Genomic DNA, 20,804 nt, shown 5'->3' with positions numbered 1-20,804 from the left:
GATACTGAGCCATACTGTTTGGTAAGGTCTCAGGTTCACTCCCCTTTAGTCCAAGTTGGTTATGGTGTTATAAAGGACATCTCTGTAAATGGGCTAAGGAGGTTGGAAAGCAATGATCCAAGACCACCACTCCTGCTCCCTATTCAATATCTTTTTTTAAAAAAATAATTTTTATTAAGGTTTTCATAAAATATCAATAACAAAATGAAAAAGGAACCCTACAGGGTTAAGTACAAAACACGGTCTAGAAAAGCAACCCTCCCTCCCCCCTGTACATAAATAATAAATTAACACTAACACCCCGACTTAACACAACAGGTATATACACCCCCCTGGACCCTCCAGTGTACATAACAGAAACAGAAATAAAGTAAACCCCCCCCCCCCGAGTTGCTGTTGCCATTGACCAATATCTACCGTTCTGCCAGGAAGTCTAAGAACGGTTGCCACTGCCTAAAGAACCCTTGTACCCTTGTCAAGGCGAATTTCACCCTCTCCAATTTAATGAACCCTGCCATATCATTGATCCAGGATTCCACGCTTGGGGGCCTCGCATCCTTCCACTGAAGAAGAATCCTTCGCCGGGCTACCAGGGACGCAAAGGCCAGAATACCGGACTCTTTCACCTCCTGCACTCCTGGCTCCTCTGCCACCCCAAATATTGCGAGCCCCCAGCCCGGTTTGACCCTGGATCCTACCACCCTCGACACCGTCCTTGCTACGCCCTTCCAAAGTTCCTCCAGCGCTGGGCACGCCCAGAACATATGCGTGTGATTTGCTGGGCTCCCTGAGCACCTAACACACCTGTCCTCACCCCCAAAAAACCGGCTCATCCTTGTCCCGGTCATGTGTGCCCTGTGCAGCACCTTAAACTGTATGAGACTGAGCCTCGCGCACGATGCGGAAGAGTTCACCCTCCCTAGGGCATCTGCCCACGTCCCTTCCTCGATCTCCTCTCCTAACTCCTCCTCCCACTTACCTTTCACCTCCACCACCGAGGCCTCCTCCTCCTCCTGCATCACCTGGTAAGTTTCCGAGATCTTCCCTACTCCCACCCACCCCCCCGATAGCACCCTGTCCTGTACTGTGTGTGGCAGTAGCCGCGGGAATTCCACCACCTGCCGTCTGGCAAACGCCCTTACCTGTAAGTACCTGAAGGTGTTCCCCGGGAGGAGCCCGTACTTCTCCTCCAGCTCACCCAGGCTCGCGAACTTCCCGTCCACAAACAGGTCCCCCAACTTTCGTATCCCTGCCCTGTGCCACCCCAAAAACCCTCCATCTGTTCTCCCGGGGTGAACCGGTGGTTCCCCAGTATTGGGGAATAGGTATTGGGGTTGAGGCCCCAACCCCCCCCCCCGTGCCACCTTCACTGCCCCCCAGATATTTGAGGGCAGCCACCACCACCGGGCTTGTGGTATACCTCATTGGAGGGAGCGGCAGCTGCGCCGTTGCCAGCGCCCCTAGACTCGTATCCACACAAGACACCGTCTCCAGCCTCTTCCATGCAGCCCCCTCCCCCTCCATCACCCACTTGCGCACCATCGTCGCATTGGCGGCCCAGTAGTACCCACAGAGGTTGGGCAGCGCCAGTACCCCCCTATCTCTACTCTGCTCCAGGAACACCCTTCTCACCCTCGGAGTCCCTCGCGCCCACACAAACCCCATTATACTCCTGTTAACCCGCCGAAAAAAAGCCTTCGGGATAAACAAGGGGAGGCACTGGAACAGGAACAAAAACCTTGGGAGCACTGTCATTTGGATTGACTGCACCCTACTCGCCAAGGACAGCGGCAGCGCGTCCCACCTCTTGAACTCCTCCTCCATTTGCTCCACCAGCCTTGTAAAATTAAGCCTATGCAGGGCCCCCAGCTCCTGGCCACCTGGACCCCCAAATACCTGAAGCTCCTCTCCGCCCTTTTTAGTGGGAGCTCGCCAATCCCCCTCTACTGGTCCCCTGGGTGAACCACGAACAGCTCGCTCTTCCCCATGTTGAGCTTGTACCCCCAAAAATCCCCGAATTCCCTAAGAATCCTCATTACCTCCGGCAATCCCCCCACCGGGTCCGCCACATACAGCAGCAGGTCGTCCGCATAAAGTGACACCCTATGCTCCTCCCCACCCCGCACCAACCCCCTCCAGTTCCTTGACTCCCTCAGTGCCATAGTCAGGGGTTCAATCACCAGTGCGAAGAGCAAGGGGGACAGGGGACACCCCTGCCTCGTCCCTCGGTGCAACCGAAAGTACTCGGACCTCCTCCTGTTTATGGCCACACTCGCCATTGGGACCTCATACAACAGCCTAACCCACCTGACAAACCTCTCCCCAAACACGAACCTCTTCAGCACCTCCCACAGGTACCCCCACTCTACCCTATCAAAGGCTTTCTCAGCGTCCATCGCCCCCACTATCTCTGCCTCCCCCTCCCTCGCCGGCATCATGATAATGTTCAAAAGCCTCCGCACATTCGCGTTCAGCTGCCTCCCCTTCATGAACCCCGTCTGGTCTTCATGGATGATCTGAGGCACACAATCCTCAATCCTCGTGGCTAAGACCTTCGCCAGCACCTTGGCATCTACATTTAGCAATGAAATCGGTCTGTAAGACCCACACTGCAGGGGATCCTTGTCCCGCTTCAGGATCAAGGAGATCAGTGCCCAGGACATCGTCGGAGGCAAAGCCTCCCCCTCCCTTGCCTCATTGAAGGTCCTAACTAGCAACGGGCCCAACAGCTCCATATATTTTTTATAGAATTCGACCGGGAATCTGTCCGGCCCCGGTGCCTTCCCCGCCTGCATGCTTCCTATCCCTTTGGTCAGCTCCTCCAGCCCAATCGGGGCCCCCAATCCCGCCACCAGTCCCTCCTCCACCTTTGGAAACCTCAATTGGTCCAGGAAGCGGCCCATCCTTCCCTCCTCCCGAGGGAGCTCGGATCGGTACAATTCCTCGTAAAAGCCCCTGAAGACCCCATTGATGCCAACCCCACTCCGCACCACACTCCCTCCCCTGTCCTTAACTCCCCCAATCTCCCTAGCTGAGTCCCACATCCGAAGCTGATGCGCCAGCATCCGGCTTGCCTATTTCCCATACTCGTAAATCGCCCCCTGGGCCTTCCTCCACTGCACCTCCACCTTCCTGGTGGTCACCAGGTCGAATTTAGCCTGGAGGCTGTGACTCTTCCTCAACAATCCTTCCTCGGGCTCCTCCGCATACCTCCTGTCTACCCTCACCATCTCCCCCACCAGCCTCTCCCTCTCCCCCACTCCCTCCGCTCCTTGTAGGCCCCAATGGAGATCAACTCCCCACTCACCACCGCCTTCAGTGTCTCCCATACCATCCGCACTTGGACCTCCCCGTTGTCGTTGGCCTCCAGGTACCTCTCTATACTTCCTCGGACCCGCTCGCTCACCTCCTTGTCTGCGAACAGCCCCACCTCCAAGAGCCACAGCGGGCGCTGGTCCCTCTCCTCCCCCATCTCCAAGTCCACCCAATGCGGGCCGTGGTCCAAAATGGCTATTGCCGAATACTCAGTATCCTCTACTCTCGCTATCAGCGCCCTACTCAAAATGAAAAAGTCGATTCGGGAATAAGCCTTATGGACATGTGAGAAGAATGAAAATTCCCCAGCCCCCGGCCTTGCAAATCTCCAAGGGTCCATCCCTCCCATCTGGTCCATAAACCCCCTCAGCACTCTTGCCGCCGCCGGCTTCCTACCCGTCCTAGACCTGGAGCGATCCAGTGCCGGATCCAGCATCGTGTTAAAGTCTCCCCCCATTATCAGGCCCCCCACTTCCAAGTCTGGGATCCGACCCAACATACGCCGCATAAAACCCGCATCGTCCCAATTCAGGGCATATACATTGACCAGTACTACCCTCTCGCTCTACAACTTACCACTTACCATCATGTACCTACCGCCATTATCTGCCACAATTCTCGACGACTCGAATGCCACCTTCTTTCCCACCAAGATCGCCACCCCTCGATTTTTGGCATCCAGCCCCGAGTGAAACACCTGACCTACCCACCCTTTCCTCAATTACATCGTCTACCACCTTCATGTGTGTCTCCTGGAGCATAACCACATCCGCCTTGAGCCCCTTCAGGTGCGCGAACACGCGGGCCCGCTTAACCGGCCCATTCAGTCCTCTTATATTCCAGGTTATCAGGGGGCTACCCGCCCCCCTCCCCCGCTGACTAGCCATAACCCCTCCTCGGCCAGCCACGCGCCCGCACCCGACACCCGGCCCGTTCCCCACGGCGGCAGACCCCCGACTCGATCCCCCCCCCACTCGCTCCAGCTCCCCTTGACCATAGCAGCAGCAACTCGATTCCCCCCCCCCCCCCCCCCCCCCCCCCCCCCCCCCGCCTAGGACCCATCCTAGCTGATTTACTCCCCCCATTGAACTTCCGCAAGTCAGCTGACTCCTGCTGACCCCGGCCACTCCCGCCTCTCCTTCGACTCCTCCCATTGTGTGACACACCCTCCTCTCCCGTTCCCCATCCATAGGCTCTCCCCCTCCCCCTTCCATTCTAAGCGCGGGAAACAACCCTCGCTTCCCCGCCCCGGCCCCGCCCCCTCCAGACTTCAGCGCGGTAAAACGCCCACGCTTTCCACCTACCCGGCCCCGCCCCCTCTGACGCAGCTCCTTTTACAGGCCCAGTCCCCTCACCGCCGACTCGGGCCTCCCCCTCCGCCGCGGGGCCCCATCTCACCGCCAGCCAACACCGCTGTTCCGTTTACCTACCCCCCTCCAAGAGCCCCCCCGACCAACCCAACCAAAACAGTGCCCAACCCGCCCCAGCCACCTTCACCAACCCGAAAGAGAAAAACACAAAGAAAAAGAAACCAGGAGCAAAGAAAAGGCCCCCCCCCCAAAAAAATAACATATCAACCGCAGTCCCCAAACGCCCATCCCGACCCTCAATCTGTGTCCAACTACTCGGCCTGAACAAAGGCCCACGCCTCCTCCGGAGACTCAAAGTAATGGTGCCGGTCCTTGTAGGTCACCCACAGTCGCGCCGGCTGCAACCTGCCAAACTTCACCCCCTTCCTGTGCAGCACCGCCTTCGCTCGATTGTACTCGGCACTCCTCTTCGCCACCTTCGCACTCCAGTCCTGGTATATTCGAACCTCCGCGTTCTCCCACCTGCTGCTCTTCTTCTTCTTGGCCCACCTGAGCACACACTCCCGATGAATGAACCGATGGAACCTCACCAGCACCGCCCGTGGAGGCTCGTTAGCCTTGGGCCTCCTCGCCAGCACACTATGGGCCCCTTCCCGCTCCAGGGGCCCCTGGAAGGACCTTGCTCCCATCAGCGAGTTCAACATGGTGACCACATAGGCCCCCACATCCAACCCCTCCGGGAGGCCCAGAATCCGCAGATACTTTCGCCTCAACCGATTCTTCATCTCCTCGAACCACTCCTGCCATTTCTTGTGGAGCGCCTCATGCGCCTCCACCTTTACCGCCAGGCCTAAGATCTCGTCCTCGTTTTTGGAGATCTTTTGTCGTGCCTCGCGGATCGCCACCCCCTGGGCCGTCTGTGTCTCCAGTGTCATGATATTCAGGTAAACATCCTGGTACAAACATGCATACATACTGATGAACAGATCAACGGACCAATCAACACATACACAATACCACAGCCAATCACAGGCAAGAACATACACACTACAAAACAGGGAACACGACACTTCCCGGGCATTCCAGCAGGAGACAGCTCAGGGCACAGAGCTCACAGCAAGCCACTCAGACATCCACCATGTGCTGAGTGCCACTCCAAGATAGTATTAGGAATAGGTCCACAGATTCTAGGGTTATGATCGAACCTCAGTAACCAGTTTACCAGTGTAAATAAATGTTAGTAATAAAACTGAGTTGTACCATTTGCAACCGTGTTGGTTCGTCTGTGTAGCAGAGTACCCAACACATCATAGTATGAGGAGTAACTGTGGGACCTACCTACGAATCCTCCGGAATCTGCCATCCCGCGCCATGGACACCGTCAGCACGCCGCAGCCGCTACAAGTTGCTGGAAACCTCGGCGTCAATTGGAAGCTGTTCAAACAGCGCTTCCAGCTCTTCCTGGAAGCCAACGAAAAGGAGAGCGCTTTGGACACCAGAAAGATCGCCATCCTCCTCTCCACGGCAGGTCAACACGCCATCCATGTCTACAACTCCCTGGTGTTCGCGGAAGGTGAGGACAAGACCAAGTACAAGACGGTCCTTCTCAAACTCGAGCAACACTTAAGCGTAGAAGTAAATGAGAGTTTCGAGAGGTATCTCTTCCAGCAGCGCCTGCAGGGTAAGGATGAGCCCTTTCAATCCTTCCTTACGCATCTCCGTATCCTCGCGCAGTCCTGCGGTTATGGCACCACGTCCGATTCAATGATTCGGGACCAGATTGTTTTTGGGGTCACCTGGGGCACCCTACGCCAGCAGCTGTTAAAAATTAAAGGCCTCAACCTAGCCTCCGTAATCGAAGCCTGTGTCCTGCATGAAAACGCGACTAGCCGCTACTCCCAATTTCAAGCAGCTGAATCGGCGCGGCAGGGGTCCTACGCGGCCGGATCGGCAAGGCAGGCGTCCTACGAGGCCGAACGGGTCCAGGCGATTGAGTTCCTCCCGGCCCGCGGCCCGGATGAGGGTGGCCATTTTGCGCGCTTTCACGTGCCTCCAACGTTTGTGCATGCAAAAAAAAAACGTTGACACAGTGGGACGTGATGCGCAGGCGCGCTCGACGCAAGACCGAACTGCGCATGCGCAGTGGCGCAACGAACGCCATGAAGTCACGATGTGTGGCAACTGCGGAGCCGCACATTTAAAGCGGCAATGTCCAGCAAGAAACCAACAATGCCTCCGCTGTGGCAAGATGGGCCACTACGCTGCCCGCTGTCGAGCAGCTCAACCTGCCAATGTTCCCCAATTCCGACAACCTCGCAGGGACGTGCGGACCATTCAGCCTCCTCACTGCGAGTCGTGCCCAGACGATATCCAAACCAGTGTCACAGACGACCGGGACGCCTTCCGTGTTGCGGTCATTGATGGGAAGCGGATGTCTCCATCCAGGACCCACCAGCCGTTGCAGGTGAACACTGTCAATCCGGGTGATGAATGGTGTGCCACCCTAACGGTCAACCGCTCACCGATAACATTCCGTCTGGACACTGGCGCCTCCGCCAACCTCATAGTATGGTCAGCCTTCTCACACCATGAAGGTCAGACCACCAATTCGGCCATCCTGTTGCAAGATGGTCGACTACAATGGGAACGTTATCCCGGCTATGGGATCCTGCCAGGTCCAGGTGACACACAACACACACACGGCCACACTCTCATTCGAAATAGTCGGATCATCAAAGGACTCCCTGCTAGGCGCACAGGCATGCAAGGTTCTCCACCTTGTGCAACGAGTCCACGCTCTGTCTCCAGAAGGCACATCTGACTTCCCGGATGCAGAATTCAGGGCACAGCTCCAATCGCTCCTCGCGCACAACCAGGAGGCATTTGAGGGCATGGGAACACTGCCCTACACCTACAGAATACGGCTCAAACCGGACGCCACCCCGGTCATTCACGCACCTCGCAGGGTCCCAGCGCCACTCAAAGACCACCTCAAGCAGCAGCTGCAGGATCTCCAGGACCAAGGGGTCCTATCCCGGGTCATGGAGCCGCCATGGGTCAGCTCCATAGTGTGTGTTAAGAAGCCCTCCGGCGAGCTCCGGATCTGCATTGATCCAAAAGACCTCAACAACAACATAATGAGGGAACACTACCCCATCCCCAAACAGGAAGAGATCACGAGCGAAATGGCCCGGGCTAAAATCTTCACAAAACTGGATGCCTCAAAGGGTTTTTGGCAGATCCAACTGGATCAGTCCAGCCGAAAGCTGTGCACCTTCAACAACCGTTTTGGCAGGTTCTGCTATAACAGAACGCCGTTTGGCATCATCTCGGCATCCGAGATCTTTCACAGGATCATGTAGCAGATGATGGAGGGCATCAAAGGGGTGCGCGTCTACGTGGACGACGTCATCATCTGGTCCACTACACCACAGGAGCACATCAATCGTCTCCAGCGCGTCTTTGCGCGCATACGGGAAAACGGCCTGCGTCTCAACCGAGCCAAGTGTTCTTTCGGCCAAACCGAGCTGAAGTTCCTGGGGGACCACATTTCCCGGTCAGGGATCCGTCCGGATGCAGACAAGGTGAGCGCCATTACAGCCATGCCGCAGCCGGCAGACAGGAAAGCAGTGCTACGCTTCCTAGGCATGGTCAACTTCCTGGGGAAGTTCATTCCCAACCTTGCCTCCCACACGACAGCTCTGCGCCACCTCGTCAAGAAGTCCACGGAGTTCCAGTGGCTGCACACACACCAGCAGGAATGGGAGGAGCTCAAAATTAAGCTCACCACAGCCCCGGTATTAGCGTTTTTCGACACATCTCGTGACACTAAAATTTCGACTGATGCCAGCCAATCCGGAATTGGGGCGGTACTCCTACAGCGGGATGACACTGCGTCATGGGCCCCGGTCGCCTATGCCTCGCGGGCCATGACCCCCACAGAACAGCACTACGCGCAGATCGAAAAGGAGTGCCTGGGTTTGCTGACCGGAATAGACAAATTCCATGACTACGTGTATGGTCTCCCCCAGTTTACCGTTGAGACTGACCATCGCCCCCTGGTCAGCATCATACACAAGGACCTGAACGAGGTGACCCCTCGCCTCCAGTGCATCCTACTTAAACTCAGGAGATATGTCTTCCAACTGGTCTACACCCCGGGAAAGGACCTTATCATTGCGGATGCCCTGTCTAGAGCAGTGAGCACACCGCCCGACTTGGAGGGGTTCGTCTGTCAGGTCGAAGCACAGGTGGCCTTCACATCGGCAAATCTGCCAGCTGACGACTCCAGTCTGGCCCATATTCGCTGAGAGACTGCGGCTGACCCCCTTCTACAACGGGTGATGCGCCACATGACGGGAGGGTGGCTCAAAGGACAGTGCCCGCAGTTCTACAATGTCCGAGACGACTTGGCCGTCATTGATGGCATCCTCCTAATGCTGGACCGGATTGTGATTCCGCACAGCATGCACAAGCTGGTCCTCGACCAACTACACAAAGGCCATCTGGGGGTCGAGAAGTGCAGACGGAGGGCCCGAGAGGCGGTATACTGGCCGGGCATCAGTGATGACATTAAATATGGTGCTCAACTGCCCCACCTGCCAAAGGTTTCAACCGGTGCAACCTCCTGAAACGCTTCTGCCCCATGAGCTGGTGACGCCCCCCTGGGCGAAGGTGGATGTGGACCTTTTTCACGCGCTCGGCAGGGACTATATAATCGTCATTGATTACTTTTCAAACTATCCAGAGGTCATACGCCTGCACGATTTGATATTGTCCGTTGTCATAAGGGCCTGCAAAGACACCTTCGCTCGCCACGGCATTCCGATTACTGTCATGTCGGACAATGGGCCCTGTTCTGCCAGCCAGGAACGGTCGTCCTTTGCTGCTTTGTATGGCTTCACTCACGTGACGTCCAGCCCTCTGCATCCCCAGTCCAATGGAAAGGCGGAGAAGGGCGTTCACATCGTCAAGCGGCTCCTCTGCAAGGCTGCTGCTGCCGGTTCGGATTTCTGCCTAGCCCTGCTGGCCTATAGCTCGGCCCCACTAGCCACTGGCCTCTCACCAGCCCAGCTGTTGATGGGTCGCGCCCTCAGGACCACTGTGCCTTCCATTCTGGTACCCACAACCAACCATGCTCCGGTACTACACAGAATGCAACAGCAGCGCGTTTGCCAGAAGATGGCATAGGACACACGGGCAACTGATATTCCCGCCCTGGCGCCTGGCGACGACGTTCGCATCCACCTACCAGAAGATGGCTGGTCAGCACCTGCCGAAGTTCTCCGACGCGTGGCTCCCCGCTCGTTCCTGGTTCGCATGCCTGATGGATCCATTCGTAGGCGCAATCACCGGGCTCTTCGCCTACTTCCACGCTCGCTACGGGAACTTACACTGGCACCGCGCCCTCCTGTTGTTCCTGATATCGACTTTGTGGAGCTTCCTGCCACCATGCCCCTTCCGTTCTCGCCCGTGGCCAGGCCCATTCCTCAGCCGGTGGATCCAGACCCACCCTTAAGACGGTCAACCCGAATTCGTCGCCCACCTACCAGACTGGACTTATGAGCCTGTTTGTACTTTGAACTCATCATACCACTGTGTTAATATGTTTCTGTTCTTCCTTGTCGTTACAGGAGTTCGTTTTGTCGTTCAACATTTCCCCGTTCTTTGTTTATGGTACAACCTCGTTGCTGTGTCGCACCCGACATCGCCCCTTGTATATAGTTTAGCCCCATGTACATGCTGTAGATATTGCACACACACACATCCAGCTGCACTCAGTACACATCTCTATTTATAACCACATAGGCACATGTTCTTGTAAAAAAGGGGGATGTCATGATATTCAGGGAAACATCATGGTACAAACATACCTACGTACTGATGGACAGATCAATGGACTAATCAACACACACACAACACCACAGCCAATCACAGGCAAGAGCATACACACTACAAAACAGGGAACACGACACTTCCCGGGCATTCAAGCAGGAGACAGCTCAGGGCACAGAGCTCACAGCAAGCCACTCAGACATCCACCATGTGCTGAGTGCCACTCCAAGATAGTATTAGGAATAGGTCCACAGATTCTAGGGTTATGATCGAACCTCAGTAACCAGTTTACCAGTGTAAATAAATGTTAGTAATAAAACTGAGTTGTACCATTCGCAACCGTGTTGGTTCGTCTGTGTAGCAGAGTACCCAACACATCATCCAGCAGCTTATCAATAGAAGCCTTCATCGGCTCTAGCAGGTCCGCTTTAATCTCTCTGAAGGAGCGCTGGATACCCTCCTGCTGCTCCTCCGCCCACTGCATCCACACTGCCTGGTCTCCGCCCGCCGCCATTTTGTTCTTATTCCCTCGCACCTTCTTCGGGTCCACCACGACCTTTTTAGTCGCCCCGCTCCTGGTTGAAGCCATATACTGTCGGGGAGTTGTTATAATCTCCTTCCCACACCGGGAAACGTCGAAAACGTTCCGTTTGGGGCCCTGAAAAGAGCCCAAAAGTCCGTTTTTGCGGGAGCCGCCGAATGTGCGACTTAGCTCCGCATAGCCGCAACCGGAAGTCCCCCTATTCAATGTCATGAAACAGTCTGCTTATAGTGCCAGGGAAAGTGTGTTAAACAACATCTAGATTGAGCAACTCAAGAATAGGCACCCATGAGGCGCTGTGGGCAGCAAAATTGTACTCAACCACAATCTGCAACCTCATGACCCGACATATCCCCCACTCTACCATTATCGTCAAGCCAAGGGATCAACCCTGATTCAATGAAGAGTTCAGGAGGGCATGCCAGGAGCAGCACCAGACATACCTAAAATTGAGGTGTCAAATGACTGTAGTTACAAACTGGACTACTTGCCTGCCAAACAGCAGAGGAAGCATGTGATAGACAGACCTAAGCAATCCCACAATCAACAGATCAGATCTAAGCTCTGCAGTCCTGCCACATCCAGTTATGAATGGTTGTGGACAATTAAACAAGTCACAGGAGGAGGAGGCTCCAGAAATATCCCCCCATCCTCAATGATGGAGGAGCACAGCACATCTGTGCAAAAAACAAGACTGACGCGTATTCAACCGACTTGAACCAGAACTCCCAGGTGAAAGGTCAATTTCCGCCTCCTCCTGAGGTCCCCATTACAGATTGCCAATCTTCAGGCCATTGGAATCATTCCAAGTGATATCAAGTATGATGTCAAGTAAGGACTGAAGGCACTGGATACTGTGAAGGCCTTGGGCCTTGACAACAATCTGGGAATACTACTGAAGAATTGCACTCCACAACTTGCCGCGCCCATCGCCAAGCAGTTCCGCTACAGTTCCAACACTGGAATCCACCCAAACATGTGGAAAATTGCCCAGTAATGTTCTGCACACTAAAAGCTGGATAAATCTGACCCAACCAATTACTGCTCCATCAATCTACCCTTAATCATCAGTAAAGCGATGGAAGGAGTCATCAAGCGGCACTTACTCTGCAATAATCTACTCACCAATGCTCTGTTTGGGTTCTGCTAGGTCCACTCAGCTCCTGCTCTTAGTACAGCCTTGGTCCAAACATGGATACAAAAGCTGAACTCCAGAAGTGAGGTGAGAATGACTGCCCTCAACATCAAGGCAGCACTTGACTGAGTGTAGCATCAAGGAACCCTAGCAAAACTGGAGTCAATGGAAATAAGGGGGAAAAAATTCTCTGCTGATTCAAGGCTTGCCTAGCACAAAGGAGATTGGTTGTGGTTGTTGGAGGTCAATCTTCTCAGTCCCAAGACATCACTGCAGGAGTCCTTAAGGTGGTGTCTTAGGCTCAACCATCTTTATTGCTTCATCAATGACCTTCACTCCATTATATGGTCAGAAGTAGGGATGTTCGCTGATAATCGCATAATATTCAGCACCATTCCCGACTCCTCAAATACTGAAGCAGTCTGTGCCCGTATGTAGGAAGACGGGAACAATATCCAGGCTTTGACTGATAAGAACAAGTAACAATCATGTCACACAAGTGCCAGGCAGTGACCAAGAGAGAATCTAAAATGTCCCCTTGACATTCAATAGCATTACCCTTGCTGAAACCTCCCACTACCAATATCCTGGTGGATTACTATGGACCTGAAAGTGAATTGGGCAACTATATAAACACTGTAGCTACAAGAGCCGCTCCAAGGCTGGGAATTCTGCAGAACATAATTCACCTCCTGACTCCCCAAAGCCCGTCCACCATTAACAAGGGGCAAGTCAGGAGTGTGATGGAATACTCTCCACTTGCCTGGATCAGTGCAGCTCCAACAACATTCAAGAAGCTCAACACCATCCAAGACAAAGCAGCCCACTTGAGGCTGCCCTTGATATCAAGGCAGCATCCACCACCTTCAACATTCACTCCCTCCATCACAGATGCACAGTGGCAGCAGTGTGTAACATCCACAAGATGCACTGCAGGAACTCACTAAGGTTCCTTAGACAGCACCTTCCAAACCCACGACCTCTAATATCTAGAAGGAAAAGGGCAGCAGATACACGGGAACACCATCACCTGCAGGTACTCCTCCAAGCCACCCACCATCCTGACTTGGAATTATATGTTGTTCCTTCATTGTGCCGGGTCAAAATCCTGGAACTCCCTTCTTAATGGTACTGTGGGAGTGTGGGTGTACCTACACTTCAGGGACTGCAGCGGTTCAAGAAGGCAGCTCACCACCACCTTCTCAAGAGCAGTTAAGGATGGGCAATTAATCCTAGACTGCAATGCTCTCATCCCATGAACAAATAAAAAAGAAGGAACATCCTGTACTCATTTGCACCATTAATGAGGCAAAGCTTTTGCAGAGCCATAAGGAAGAAAAAATAAAAATAAACAAAAAATACTGTGGATGCTGGAAATCTGAAAAGGAAACAGAAAAGGCTGGAAAAATTCAGCAGAACAGATAACATCTGCAGACAGAGAAACAATAGAATTGGCAGAAGGGCGTGATGTTGGCACAGTGGTTCGAGCTGCTGCTTCATGGCTCCGAGGACCCAGGTTCGATCCCAGCCCCAGGTCACTGTCCATGTGGAGTTTGCACATTCTCCACTTGTCTGCGTGGGCCTCATCCCCACAACCCAAAGATGTGCAGGGTAGGTGGATTGGCCATACTAAATTGCCCTTTAATTGGTAAAAAAAAAAATGAATTGGGTACTTTAAATTTAAAAAAAATAGAATTGGCAGAAGTTATCGAGTTTTAAATGACAGAACCAGGGAAAGGGGGCAGTGGAGTTACACAGAATTTTAAAGGAGGAGGGGTAAGTTGTAAGGCGGAGGGTTTGATGGGGGCTATCCAAAGTCTAGAGCCTTGATAGAAAGTAGTGGGGGGAAGACGCTTCAAAGCTTGAGGGTTCAGCAATGAGGAGGGACAAGGCTGTGCGAGGATTGTAATAAAAGGATAAGATGAGAATTTCCAGTTCCTGGCATTGAAAATTTGAGAGCCAATGTGGGTCAGCAAAAACCAAGGTGTTGAGCACGTCTTCAATGAACTGAACCACATGGATTGATCATGGAATCTTAGAAAAGTTACAGCACAGAGGAGGCCTTTCGGCTCATCTTGTTCATGCCAGCCCGAGGAAACACAGGTGCCTTTCTAATCCCACCTTCCTGCACCCGGGCCACAGCCCTGTAGCTTACAGATCTTAAAGTGCAATCAAGGTACCTTTTAAAAGAGTTCAGGGTCTCTGCCTCCACCACCATCTCGAACTGCGAATTCCAAACTCCCTCTACCCTCTGCGTAAAAAGTTTTTTCCTCGTGTCCCCTCTACACCTTCTGCCACGTATCTTGAATCTATATCCCCTTGTTCTAGAATTCTCTACCGGGGAAACAATTTTATCCTCTCCACCCTCTCTTCCCCTTGTGATATGGTACAAATTAAGTCATGGCATGATGGGAAAACTGGTCAATGGGAAGACTGGTCAAAAGGTTTGATACAATACCAGAAAGACTGAAACTACTCATTCCTGCTCCCCAGGCCCAGGTAAAGAATGCTGCCCTAACCATTTTCAGACTAGTATGGCCGTAGGGCCAACTCTGCATAACTTGAAGTCTGAAAAGATCAGCGAAGGTCGAGCCATTCCAAAACACCGGACCTCGGCAACTCCTGATAAAACTAACTCGTCATAACCCAGGGCCGTAGGAATTTAAAACAAAGATAACTTCAGGAAGAAACAAGTCTATTCTGACCTTTCAATATTCCCTCTGAGGACTAAATAATGGTGTGAGTGATATGACCAAACATGGTCTGGTCTTTGCTTCCGTTTGTATTTCCGATCAAACTCCTGACCATTCTTTGTCACATAATCTTGATAAAGTTAATGTATAAATATTGAGTTAATTCTCCGCGAAAGTGCGGAACTTGTGAAAGACTGAGCAGTTTTGTTGACTGCCCTCTTACTTCAAGTTTCAGTCATTACTGCAAGCAGTTGTTTTCGACAATAAAGCTTGTTATTCTGTCTTAACGAGTGTGTTGAATTTTTCTACCACAGAAGCGAAAATATTGACTATGACACCCTCATTATTTTGTACACCTCAATTAAGTCACCCCCTCAGTCTTCTTTGTTCTGAGGAAAATAACCCCAACCTAACCAATCTCTCTTCGTAGCCACACTTTTCTAGCCCTGAAAACATTCTTGTGAACCTCATCTGCACTTTCTCCAGAGAAATAATGTCCTTCCTGTAATGTGGCGACCAGAACTGCACACAATATTCCAGTTGTGGCCTCACCAGTGTTTTATACAATTCTAACATTATATCCTTACTTTTATATTCTGTACCTCTGCCAATGAAGGAGAGTGCTCCATATGCTTACTTAACAACCTTGTCTACTTGAACTGCTGCCTTTGGGGACCTGTGTACCTGTATGCCAAGATCTCTCATTTCATCTACCCTTCTTTGTATATCCTCATATACTGTGTACTCCCTACAACTGTTCGATCTCCCTAAATGCATGACCTCACACTTCTCTGTGTTAAATTCTATCTGCAACTTTATCGCTCACCAATCTATCCACCAATCTATCAATATATTTTTGAAGGTTATAGCTATCCTCTACACTGTCCACCACTCGGCCAATCTTTGTGTCACCTCCAAATTCCCCAATCATGCTCCACACGTTCACGCCCAAATCGTTAATATATAACACAAACAGTAAGGGTCCCAATGATGAATGTGATATAAAATAGTTAGTTTAAATATTAGTTACAGTAATGTAGATGTAGGCCAGTTTAATTCCAGTGAGTTCACAAAGGACAAAGCACAAAGGATTTCAGAAAGCATGGCAAGGAAGGGGGGAGTGGTGTCTGGTAGAGGAGGGGAAAAGGTTGCTGTGTAACAAGAGGCCCAGAGTTAAGGAATGAGAAGTGAGCCAATTAGGATGGATGGCCAGGTCAGGAGGGGTATAGGGTGACCTATGGGAATCGTGCATGTGAAACTTGATGCCATTTGAATGTATTTGCAGAGATCCCTTTGTCTCCGACCTCATTCATTTTCCAAGGGGTCCAGGAGACAGTTTCTGTGTTCTGTGTCCCTGAGAAGCTAGTCAGCCTTGCAAGTTGGTTAAAATAAATAATACTATACCTACAAATCCATCTCGAGTTTTATTGAGGCCAGACTGACGGGTAAAGAATTCAATATTGTCATTTGGTGCCGAAAACCCGGGGTTTCTCCAGACAGTCACCGACCAACTGCAAAATCAGAATTAGACTGATTTTGGACAAGGAAAGTGGAAAAGGGCCCACAATGTGTGTAGCTGGAAAATGATCATGCATTGATTTTCCCCTCTTCTTATGGTCTGGTCACTCGCGGTTGGTATGGGAAGATCGTCTCGATGAAATCAAAGGTCAGTCTGGGGATTAGAAAATTTAACTGATGGGATATCATGAATTGCTAGTTCGGTTTTGGGTTAATTTTGGAATTGATGGGACATCGAATTGATGGTTTAATTCCATATGTGTGTAGTTTTGGAATTGTTGGGACATCGAATTGATGGTTTAATTCCATATGTGTGTAGTTTGGGATTGATGGGACATCGGATGATGGTTTAATTCCAGGTGTGAGTGTTTTGGAATTGATTTAATTCCACGTGTGAGTGTTTTGGAAACTATAGTTGATTAAGCTAAAATTGTATCCTTGGACGTAGTGGCGAGAAATGCAGTCTTACGGATTAGTTCGAGATTATGGGGAATTGCTTGGATAACACGAGTGATCCAGGCACTCCATTGCAAACATTATGTGATATTTATCCAGATAAAGCGAGAGATTTTTGGAAAATGTCAGCAACCTTAAGGAAGAAATCGGGTGACGAATAGCCACTAGGGGGCACTAAAGACCTGGACATCATTAAGAAAATTCAGGAAGAAATCTGGAAAAAGAGCCAAAGTAGGAAAGCAAAAGAATTAATTGGATTATGGAGACAATATTATCAAGAGGAAAGGGATAAGATCATGTTATCAAGTTGGCAAGAAAATGCCCTTAAAATGGGGATTCCAATTAGTGAAAGGGGGAACCAGAAAACTCTGGAGATCTTGAAAAAGGAGTGTGCATTTAAAAAACGCACAAGTAAAGAGAGGGTGGACTCGAGTAAAAAAAATGGGCTACTTAATTCAATGGCTGGCCTTGCATTGACAGACGCAGACGAGGACCCAGAGAATTAGACCATGTCGGCCAGAGTCCCGACTGCACCAGTAGCATTGTCTGCACTAATTCCGGAACCACCAGAAATCATAATTTATATCCAGTCACTGCTCCCCAGATTCAAATCACGCCACCCTCTCCAGCCCCTTCGATTGATAGCTTGGGTCCTATTTCAGCACCTTGACCGTCTGTTAGAGAAGGGGAGCTCTGTTCAACAAGCCCAGTTAGCTCTAGGACCCGATCTCGGACAATGAGAGAGGGGCCTGATCCTATCCAGAAACAATCACGTATACCACCTAGATCCCTTCAGACCGATATGGTAGGACAGAAAAGTATGAGAACAAAGAAAGAGGATGGGAATGATTCTGAGGAGCTGGAGCTCCCTCTAGTATAAGGGAAGGACGTTGAAGTCTTTGAAGAGCCAGAGGAATCCGCTAGAGCGCCCCCTAGTAAGACTCTGAGACAGTTGCCGATTAGGAAAATACCAAACCCTGATGCTGTAACAGCAACCGCCCAGCCCACAATAGACGTTTATTTCCCATGGAGACCCATTGAGATGATGGCTATTCTGGCTGCAATCCCAGACAGGATGAAATCTCCTGCTGCTTTCGTGGACTATCTCAGAACTACCATCTCAGTTTATCAAGCTGATTCTTATTTTTTTTTAAAATAATTTTTATTAAAGGTTTTCATAAAATATCAATAACAAAATAGAAAAGGAACCCAACAGGGTTAAGTACAAAACACAGTCCAGAGAAACAACACTCCATACCCCCTCCCCCGCTGTACATAAATAATAAATTAACATTAACACCCCGACTTAATACAACAAGTAAATACACCCCCTCAGACCCTCCAGTGCGAATAACAAAAACAAAAAATAATAAAGTGGCAACGCGTCCCACCTCTTGAACTCCTCCTCCATTTGCTCCACCAGCCTTGTAAAGTTAAGCCTATGCAGGGCCCCCCAGCTCCTGGCCACCTGGACTCCCAGATACCTGAAGCTCCTCTCCGCCTTTTTTAGTGGGAGCTCGCCAATCCCCCTCTCCTGGTCCCCTGGATGAACTATGAACAGCTCGCTCTTCCCCATGTTGAGGTTGTACCCCGAAAAGTCCCCGAATTCCCTAAGAATCCTCATTACCTCTGGCATTCCTCCCACCGGGTCTGCCACATACAGCAGCAGGTCGTTCGCATAAAGTGACACCCTGTGCTCCTCCCCACCACGCACCAACCCCCTCCAGTTCCTTGACTCCCTCAGTGCCATAGCCAGGGGTTCAATCGCCAGTGCAAAGAGCAGGGGGGACAAGGGACACGCCTGTCTCGTCCCTCGGTGCAACCGAACGTCCTTGGACCTCCTCCAATTTGTGGCCACACTCGCCATCGGGACCTCATAGAACAGCCTAACCCACCTGAGAAACCCCTCCCCAAACACGAACCTCTTCAGCACCTCCCACAGGTACCCCCACTCTACCCTATCGAAAGCTTTCTCCGCGTCCATTGCCACCACTATCTCCGCCTCCCCCTTCCTCGCCGGCATCATGATAACGTTCAAAAGCCTCCGCACATTCGTGTTCAACTGCCTCTCTTTCACAAACCCTGTCTGGTCTTCGTGGATGATCTGCGGCACACAATCCTCAATCCTCGTGGCTAAGACCTTCGCCAGCACCTTGGCATCTACGTTTAGCAATGAAATCGGCCTGTCAGACCCACACTGCAGGGGATCCTTGTCCCGCTTCAGGATCAAGGAGATCAGTGCCCGGAACATCGTCGGGGGCAAAGCCCCCCCCCCTCCCTTGCCTCATTGAAGGTCCTAACTAACAGCGGGCCCAACAGTTCCATATATTTTTTATAGAATTCGACCGGGAAACTATCCGGCCCCGGTGCCTTCCCCGCCTGCATGCTTCCTATCCCTTTGATCAGCTCCTCCAGCCCAATCGGGGCCCCCAATCCCACCACCAGTCCCGCTTCCACCTTCGGAATCCTCAATTTGTCCAGGAAGCGGCCCATCCCTCCCTAGTCCCGTGGGGGCTCGGATCGGTACAATTCCTCATAAAAGTCCCTGAAGACCCCATTGATGCCAGCTCTACTCCACACCACACTCCCTCCTCTGTCCTTAACCCCCGATCTCCCTAGCTGCTTCCCGCTTCCGAAGCTGATGTGCCAGCATCCGCGGCTTGCCTTTTCCCCATACTCGTAAATCGCCCTCTGCGCCTTCCTCCCCTGCACCTCCGCCTCCCTGGTGGTCACCAGGTCGAATTCGGCCTGGAGGCTACGCCTCTTCCTCAACAATCCTTCCTCGGGTTCCTCCGCATACCTCCTGTCTACCCTCACCATCTCCCCCACCAGCCTCTCCCTCTCCCTCTGCTCACTCCTCTCCTTGTGGGCCCTAATGGAGATCAGCTCTCCCCTCACCACCACCTTCAGCGCCTCCCATACCATCCCCACTCGGACCTCCCCGTTGTCGTTGGTCTCCAGATACCTCTCTATACTTCCTCGGACCCGCTCGCTCACCTCCTCGTCCGCCAACAGCCCCACCTCCAAGCGCCACAGCGGGCGCTGGTCCCTCACCTCCCCCATCTCCAAGTCCACCCAATGCGGGGCGTGGTCCGAAATGACTATTGCCGAATACTCAGTATCCTCTACTCTCGCTATCAGCGCCCTACTCAAGATGAAAAAGTCAATTCGGGAATAAGCCTTATGGACATGTGAAAAGAATGAAAATTCCCTAGCCCCCGGCCTTGCAAATCTCCAAGTGTCCACCCCTCCCATCTGGTCCATAATCCCCCTCAGCACTCTAGCCGCCGCCGGCTTCCTACCCGTCCTAGACCTTAAGCGATCCAGTGCTGGATCCAGCATCGTGTTAAAGTCTCCCCCCATTATCAGGCCCCCCACTTCCAAGTCTGGGATCCGACCCAACATACACCGCATAAAACCCACATCGTCCCAGTTCGGGGCATACACATTGACCAGTACCACCCTCTCTCCCTGCAACTTACCACTTACCATTATGTACCTACCGCCATTATCTGCCACAATGCTCGACGCCTCAAACGACACCTTCTTTCCCACCAAGATCGCCACCCCTCGATTTTTGGCATCTAGCCCCGAGTGAAACACCTGACCTACCCACCCTTTCCTCAATCTTACCTGGTCTGCCACCTTCAGGTGTGTCTCCTGGAGCATAACCACATCCGCCTTGAGCCCCTTCAGGTGCGCGAACACGCGGGCCCGCTTAACCGGCCCATTCAGTCCCCTTACATTCTAGGTTATCAGCTGGATCAGGGGGCTACCCGCCCCCCTCCCCCGTCGACTAGCCATGACCCCTCCTCGGCCAGCCACGCGCCCGCACCCCACACCTGGCCCGTTCCCCACAGCGGCTTACCCTCGTCTCGACCCCCCCCTCTTGCTCCAGCTCCTCCTTGACCATAGCAGCAGCAACTCGATCCCCCCCCCCGCCCCCCAAAGCCCCCCCCCCCCCCCCCCACCCCGGGCTAGGACCCATCCTAGCGGATTTG

General features: G+C 52.2%; 1 protein-coding gene across 1 annotated transcript in view; it reads right to left on the bottom strand.

Moving 5' to 3' along the window:
- Positions 1-20,804, bottom strand: part of LOC140394731 (uncharacterized) — a 76,195-nt gene that overhangs the window by 8,618 nt on the left and 46,773 nt on the right.

The sequence above is a fragment of the Scyliorhinus torazame genome, chromosome 18 (assembly GCF_047496885.1).
Source record: "Scyliorhinus torazame isolate Kashiwa2021f chromosome 18, sScyTor2.1, whole genome shotgun sequence".
In the NCBI taxonomy this organism is placed as follows: domain Eukaryota; kingdom Metazoa; phylum Chordata; class Chondrichthyes; order Carcharhiniformes; family Scyliorhinidae; genus Scyliorhinus; species Scyliorhinus torazame.
The sequence above is the reverse complement of the archived record's forward strand: the minus strand, read 5'-3'. Positions and strand labels throughout refer to the sequence as shown.